The following is an 8,509-nucleotide window of genomic DNA, read 5'->3' on the forward strand; positions in this document are numbered from 1 at the left end:
TTAACAATGCACTTTTGGCAATGGAATTATAACAGGTCTACGAGCAAATAAAGAAGTTTAAGACTACAGTAACACCTCGACTTACGAACTTAATCTGTTCCGGGACCCGGTTCGCGAACTGAATCAATTTTTCCCATTGTTCGGATAGTGTAAGAATGCTTGGACGTAGCAACGAACGCTGTTCACAGCGCACGAGCCAAAGACGAACCAAATGAGATCATGCGGGGCCCGAGACCTTTTGCGTTCAACAAGCATGTAGCAAAGCAGAACAATGAAACCACGTGGTCGCACACGGGCTTTTTGCGTTCGTACCTTCGTTCGTACCTTGAATTTCGTACGTACGTTGAAGCAAAATTTTACGTACAATCCTGTTCGTAAACCGATTTGTTCGTGAACGGGGTCGTTCGTATGTCGAGGCGCTACTGTAATCAATTTCAACATTTTTTAGAACAGGCAGCACAGTCCAAGTGTGAACCCCAGTATACACGAAGCTCACGGCTCTTCTTTAGTCCACACCTCATGTTTCCAGATTGTTTACTTGGGCAAAGGACTGGACATCAACGAGGACCAAGGACAGCGTCTACCTGTAAAATAGTCTCATATTTTTAAATATACAAACTCCCAAGTCTATATAGCCCAGGTATAAACTTTCTATTCTCTTCAATGCAGTTCTGCAATTTTCCACAAGTTTCAGTGAAAAGTTGGAATATTCTTCCGATGCAGTTGGATTAACTAAAAAATTTTACCATTGCAAATTATATAATGGAAGATCCTAGTTGATGTTAACACAGTCAAGTCAGATACCAAATTAAAGCAAGCTTATTAGATCCTAAATTTTGCTTCCTCCAAAAAGGAAATTTAGACACAAGAGCAAGCCACTGTACTTTTATCACAAACAATAGAATGCTTATTAAACAGGTTTAAAAAATCATTTTACATTCGACACAAATATTAAAGAAAAAATTCAATTCACACTCTTCCTTTTATCCTAGCAATATCTTTATAAGCACCCAAACCTCAGCTAAGAGTTATCACTATCTCTACATTAAAGCTCAGGAGAAACTCATGAAATTAAAGAAAGGTCATTTGCACATAGACTAAATTCAGTTTTACATTTCCTCAGTAATAAACTCCACTAAGCATGTGAATGTCAATTTGATTTCAAAGCACTATTAGTCTTAAAACATTTCAGAGTCTGGTCAGCTAAACAAAGCTTTTTTTCCTCCAATTTTTTTTTTAAAAAGAGCAAATTAAAATTCCTGACAATTGTTCACAAAAGAAATTGTGAACCCAACAACCAAGATCCAGAGTACCAAAAGCTCATTAAATTTATCCTCAGGACTTTTTTGAACAGCTGAAATGTCATCTGCCAAAATAGATTCGAAAAGTTGCTTATACCTGATAATATGAAAACATATTGTGTATGCTTAAAGCTAATGCACTTTTGTTTCTCAGGGAAGACTGACTACAAATGACACAGCAAGATATGAATTATACTAAAGGCTATTGGTAAAGAGAATGATGCAACGAAAGTAATAACAGAAACATCTAGAGAAAAACTCAGCAGGTCTGAGTGTATCTGTGGAAAGTGAAACAGAGGGAATGTTTCAAGTCCTGTCAAGGGAAAGGGTTTGTTTGTTTCAGATTTCCAGCATCTGCAATTCTTTGCTTTATTTTAATGCAACAGAAGTGCTCCCACACAGAACCAGACACTGTCTGCATTTTTTATTAAAATAAGTTGAGGCATTTTTGCATAATTAAGGAGCAATTAATTTTTCTTAAGAGCAGGCTGAAAAAGAGTCTACTATTGCTTATTTCAATGTTGAGTATAGGAGGTCAAAAGATTCCCACAACTTGAAATGAACTTGAAACTGTATAGTGTCGAGAGTGTGGTGCTGGAAAAGCTCAGAGGAGCAGGAGTCAGGCAGCATCCAAGGAGCAGGATGGTTTTCTTCAACCATTAATTTCACTTTATCAAATTCATAGTCTATTTTTCTGCACTTCAATACTTTGAAAAATGGAGTATTGTCATGATCCATTTGCCACTATATCAATTAACTTAATCACTACATGGTAAGTAGAGTGACAGAGTTCCAAAGAAACCATTCAGCCCATCAAGTTGTGCTATCTACACTAACTCCACTTTCTCACACTTGGCTCTGAACATTAGATTTAAATATTATGACATTTAAAAGTACATGGATAAGCACTTTAAAAGACTTCTATCTACATTGATGGAAGTGTTATAAGAAAAGGTGGGAACTTCAAAGTAGCAGGATACCACAGAGTGGCACTAATAACAAGCAAAATACAACTGAAATGAAACACGCATTCCTTGAAAATATCGGATTTGAAACACAAAATGGTGATGAGAAACTATTAAATGCCTCCTGTACAACATCTTAACAAAAGGCCTTCTGAAAGTCCAGATAGATAACATCCATTGGCTCTCCTTAGTCTAACCTGCTTGTTACCTCCTCAAAGAATTCTAAGAGATTTGTCAGGCATGACCTCCCCGGATGAAACCATGCTGACTTTGCCCTAATTTACCATTCACTTCCAAGTATTCAGAAATTTCATCCTTCACAATGGACTCCAAAATCTTGCAAATGACGGAGGTCAGGCTAATTGGCCTATAATTTCCTGCCTTTTGCCTTGCTCCCTTCTTAAACGGGGGGGGGGGTGGCTTCATTACCAATTTTCCAGTTGTCTGGGACCCACCCAGACTCCCGCTATACCTGAAAAGATCACTACTAAAATTATATTAAAGCATTACATGACTACCTGAGTCACAAGATGACTGGCAGAGAGTAAAGGAGATGAGATACAAGCTCAAAGATTGATGTAAGAGAAAATGGGATTTGTTTCATCAAGTAGCTGGCACCAGGGAAGTTATATTATTGGGATCTTTACTGCAGAACCAGTTACATAACCAGGGCGATAGGGAGAGCTTTAAATTAAATAGTTGGAGCAGGCAATCAACTTATCAGATCATCCCAAATTTAAGTAGAGAAGTAAGAGAACAAATTAACACCAAGGTAAATCTTTACCAGAGTACGACAGAAAAAGGGTAGCATTCACAAATCAAAAAGTGTAACAACAGTTTTTGAACTAAAGGCCTGTGACTAACGGTGTGCCCAAGGGATCAGTGCTCAATCAACTGCTTTTTATCAGCTATATAAATGATTTGGATATGAACATAGGAGCTATGGTTAGTAAATTTACAGATGACACCAAAATTGATGGCGTATTGGACATCGAAGAAGATTACCTCAGAGTACAATGTGACATTGGTCAGATGGGCAAATGGACTAGGGAGTGGCAAATGGAGTATAACCCAGATAAACACGAGATGTTGCATCTTGGTAGGGCAAATCAGGGCAGGATTGATACAGTTAATGGTAAAGTCCTGGGAAATGTTGCTGAACAAAGGGATCTTGGGAGTTCAGGTTCATAGTCTCTTGAAATTGGACTCCCAGGCAGACCGGTTAGTGAAGTGGTTTGGTACACCTGCCTTTATTGATCATTGTCACGTATAGGAGCTGGGAGCTTATGTTGCAGCTGAGCAGAACATTGTTTAGGCCATTTTTGGAACACAGCATTCAATTCTGGTCTCCTTGCTATAAGAAATATATTGTGAAATTTGAAAGGGCTCAGAAAAGATTTACAAGGATGTTGCCAGAGTTGGATGGTTTGAGATATAGGGACAGGCTGAAAGTATTTCCTCTGGAGCATCAGAGGTTGAGAGGTGACCTTATAGAGGTTTATAAAATCATAAGGGGTATGGATAGGGTGAATAGTCAAGGTCTTTTTCCTAGGTTGGGGGGAGTCCAAAACTAGAGGGCATAGGTTTAAGGTGAGGGAAGAGATTTAAAAGGAACCTAAGGGGCAACTTTTTCCCTCACAGAGGGTGGTGCATTTATTGAATGAACTGCCAGAGGAAGTGGTGGAGGCTGATACAATTACAACATGTAAAACAGCATCTGGATGGGTATATGAATTGGAAGGGTTTGGATAAATGTGGGCCAAACGTTAGAATGGGACTAGATTTAGGATACCTGCTCAACATAAATGAGTTGGAGTGAAAGGTCTGTTTCTGTGCTGTACATGTCCATAACTGCATAAAATTTTAAAAATAACAGACCGAAAGGCTTTAAATTTGAAAGCACATACCATCTGCAGCAGATTAATTGACAATGCAAATGGAAATAAATATCTGATAGCTATTAAAATAACATAGCTTCAAGAAGATAAAGATAGGACATGAATATTCAAGATCACAATGACATTTTAGAAGTACAATAAATCAAGACAAGGTTGAGAAACATTGAGGAGCTTCTCAGTTAATTAAGGATGACTCAATTGAGAGGTTGGAGTACAAACTTAAGGAAGTCTTCCAGGGATCATACAAATCTTTGGGAAACAACACCTGTACAGCTAGGCACAATTTTGGTCCCTGCACCCCGGAAGAATACATTTACTTCACGAGGAAAGACTTCTTCATTAGACTGATTCTTAAGATTAGAAGGACAATGGGCCCAATTCTGTACAACTTGGAATAGTGAGACTGTGGATCATGAAAGTTTGTTTCCCCTAGATGGGTTGTCAAGAACAAAACGAACCATAGCATCAGGATAGAACATACACAAGAACTAGGGGCAGTAAGTGGCAAATCAACATCTTGAGCCTGCTCAATTTAATACCACCATGGCTAATCCTATAGGATAGGAGGATGCTGAGTGCTAAATGATTCAGAGGGCTGTGAATCTTTGGAATACTTTACCTCAGGATTGTTGATACTCAGTTGTAGAGTATATTCAAGCCTGTGACTGAACTTTGCAGACTAACAAAATCAAGGAATATAGGATCAGACAGGTAAATGGTGTAGAGATTAAGGATCAAACATAACCTTGTGAAATAATAGATTAGGCTAGAATGGCTGTAAGATTAACCCTTGCTCCAATTTCTTATTGTTCAGGTAATGATATGGAAAACATGTTTGGAGTCACCACAAAAACCAATGGATTAGTGACCCACTCCTACTTTGTGGCTGAGAGCAGGTGAGGGAGGAGGAGGAGTATGACTCTATGGTTGAGGTTGCTTTCCTGAGAGTAGAGGGGATTGAGCGGGGATATGATTGACATGTATAACATTCTGTGGGGCATAGATAGAGACTGGAAGAAACATTTCCCCTTGATGGATGAATCAATGACCAGGGAAATAGATTTAAGTTAAGAAACACTAAGTTTAGAGCAGACATGAGCAAAACCTTTCCATGAGAAAGCAGTGGGAATCTGGAGCTCATTGCCTACAGGAGTGGTAGAGGCAAAAACCCTCAAACGTTAAATATTTAGGTGTGCACTTGCGATGCCAAGGCATACAAGACCAGTCAGTCCAATTTCTCTTCTTAACTAAAACTCTCAACCCATGCAACATCCTGGTAAATCTCCTCTCCAGTGCTATCACATCCCTCTGATGATGTGGATTTCAGAATTGCATACAATACTCTTGCAGTGACCCAGCAAACCTCTTTTCAAGTTCCAGTATAACCGCACTGGTCTTAAACCATATGCCTTCTTAATGACCTTAAGGGACCAGTATACATGCACACCAAGGTCCCTCTATCCTCAGTGCTTTGCAGGGTCCTCCGATTCATTATGTATTCCCTTGCCTTGTTTGTCCTGCCCAAGTGCATCACCTCAAAATTATCCAGACTAAATTAAATTTTATTCCTTATTTCAGATATTTCACTGCTACGCTCCCAGGTGTCAGCAAATGCAGCCATAAAAAAACTTTTCAAGCATGCCATGCACAATCTTCAGTGTAAATTTTGTTCCCTTTCATTTTTTATGGGTCAGCATAAAAACAAACACAGCAACTTTCCAAAGCACAAAGAATTCCAGAAAAGCAAAACTGCTGACTGATGCAGTGTTGCAGTACAGACACACTGCAACACCACCATATACATTATTGAACAATGCACTTCACAGATGACTTTATAGTTTCAACAGCACAATAACCAGTGTTATGTGAGGTATATAATCTATTCAAGTCTACACAAATATTCAATTCTTCTTGTGAACAAAAAAACCATCCAGCTCTTCAAAAAAGTTCATAACATTAACTGCAAATTATAGACATTATAGAATTCCAGACAGCTACTACGGTGACAAATGAAAAATTATTTTATAATTTTTAAAATGGCATTAAGTTTGTTAATTTGCTATGGCATCTTCAGTTTAGGCAGAAAGTACCAGTTCCAAACTCTATTAGCCACCATTCTGAAGTATTAAAACTGTAGATGCTCAAAACCGGAATTAAAATCTGAAGTTACGGGAGAAACTCAGCAGGTCTGGCAGTATCTGTAGGGAGATTCTCCCCAGTTCTTTCCTGTGAACAGCAAACACAAGACTCAAGATTTCTTTGACCATTGTTAAAAATACCATCTACATGCATTGCGTTTCTCCAAAAATAAAGCTGATGGTGCCATCCTATTTCATTACCAGTGGCATCCGAATCTAGTGTGAAAGGCTTATCATAATTCAATGCTGCTGAAACCGCTGTAGTTAACTGACCATGTTTATCACATGGTCTGCTTTTACACTCTTCCCATTGTTAGCCACTAATAATCCCATTAGCAACCATTCATTCTCCTTGGCTGACCCATTTTCCCAATCCTTTGTCTGCCCAACTCTTCTTTCCCTTTGGGTCTTATCTCCACCTATCATTTACTCCTTACCACCAGCTTTTTCCTAGCTACCATCAGTTCTGACAAAGGAGTCACTGGACCCAAAACGCTAACTCTGATTTCTCTCCACAGATGCTGCCAGACCTGCAGAGATTTTGCAGCAATTTCTGTTTTTGTTTGTTGTTGTTGTTAATGACAAAATTCTAATGCCCCAAATGAAAATTTAAATACTCACCTTTTATAACGGTGAAGTTGGAAGTTGCATCTGGGTATGTTTGAATTGCAAGCATTTTGGACCTTTAAGCGCAATATTGGCATTGCAAAATTTTCAATGAAAAATAAGGAGAATTTTCTCCTGATATTGAGCAAGGTCTACAGCCAGTAATTGAACTAATGCTTTAAATATTACAACATACAATCATGCATAGATACAGTGGTACAACTGGTACTTTTACATTTAGAAAAAAAGATTTTGTCGTGAAAAATCAGCAGACACATTTAAAAAGAAGATTGTAACAACACTTTTGTTCAGGAGATAGGGTTAAAAAGAAACAAACATCAGAGCAGCTTTGGGTTGGTCTTGAAATATTTCCTTTCATATTGCAATAACACCTCTTCTCAAGGTATTGTTCAAGCTGGCATCAATCAATGCACAATCTTGACACACAATCAATTTTACTAAAGCTCAGCTTACACCAGTTAAAGTCATAGAAATCTACAATACAGAAAAAGACCTTTGGCCCATCACGTTCATACACTAGTCAAAAACCACCACTTAACTAATTCCAAAAACCACCAATTGTATCATTGGCATCAGAACTGCACATATAATAATGAAAAGTATCTAAAAGGATTTCTGTTTCAACCATCCTCACAGGCAGGGAGTTGCCAGATTCCCACCAAGAAAAAAAGATTTTCCTCACCTCCTGTAAACCTGCTGCCTCTTAAATGTATGCCCCCGGTCATTGATCCCTCCATCAAAACTTTCTTCCTGTCTACTCTAGCTATGCTCCACAGAATGTTATCCATCCCAATCATATCCCTACTCAATCTTCTCTGTTCCGAGGGAAACAATCCCAGCCTATCTAATCTCTCGTCATAACTTTCCAGCCACGGCAATATCTTGGTAAATCTCCTCTGCACCCTCTCCAGTACAATTGCATTCCCCCTATAATAATATGGATTTCAGAACTGCATTCAATACTCTAAATGTGGTAGAAGTAGCCTCTTTCCAGCATAAACTCTCTGCTCTTAAAGCTCTATGCTCCGACTAATAAATGGAAGTCTACCATATGCCATCTTAACCACTTTATCTGCCTGTCATTACACCTGAAGGGACTGGACTCAAGCAATTTTCCAATGACAGGTGTTATAATAAGGAATGTAACAGCAGAGCATATAGAAGTACATATCATCAAGTCGAGTCAGCATGGCTTCATGTAGGGGAAATCATTTCTGACAAATATGTTATAGTTCTGAAGAGATAGAAAGCAGCTGAGATAAAGAGAAACTATTAGGTGTAACATGTTTAGATTTCAAAAAGGTATTTGACAAGGTATCATTTATAAGGCTAATGAATAAGAACTCATGGTGTTAGGGGTAGTATATTAACAATGATAGAAAATTAGCTGACTAAAAGACAAAGAATTGGGATAATGGGACATTTTCAGGATGGCAACCTATAACTAGTGTAGTGCCATAAAGACCAGTGCTGTGGCCATCATTAATTACAGTATATTTTAATGACTTGGATGACAAAAGTGAATACACTATGACCAAACTGAATGACACAAATAGATTAGATTAGATTAGATTAGATTA

At 38.3% G+C, this 8,509-nt stretch overlaps 1 long non-coding RNA gene across 1 annotated transcript in view; it reads right to left on the minus strand.

Annotated features, from left to right (window-relative positions):
- Positions 1 to 384: 384 nt before the first annotated feature.
- Positions 385 to 8,509, minus strand: part of LOC122561842 — an 18,769-nt gene continuing 10,644 nt past the window's right edge. Inside the window, exon 3 of the long non-coding RNA XR_006315129.1 lies at positions 385 to 584. This is a non-coding gene — a long non-coding RNA (uncharacterized LOC122561842). The remainder of the gene's footprint in view (positions 585 to 8,509) is intronic.

This window comes from Chiloscyllium plagiosum, chromosome 23 (assembly GCF_004010195.1).
Source record: "Chiloscyllium plagiosum isolate BGI_BamShark_2017 chromosome 23, ASM401019v2, whole genome shotgun sequence".
NCBI classification, from domain to species: Eukaryota; Metazoa; Chordata; class Chondrichthyes; order Orectolobiformes; family Hemiscylliidae; genus Chiloscyllium; species Chiloscyllium plagiosum.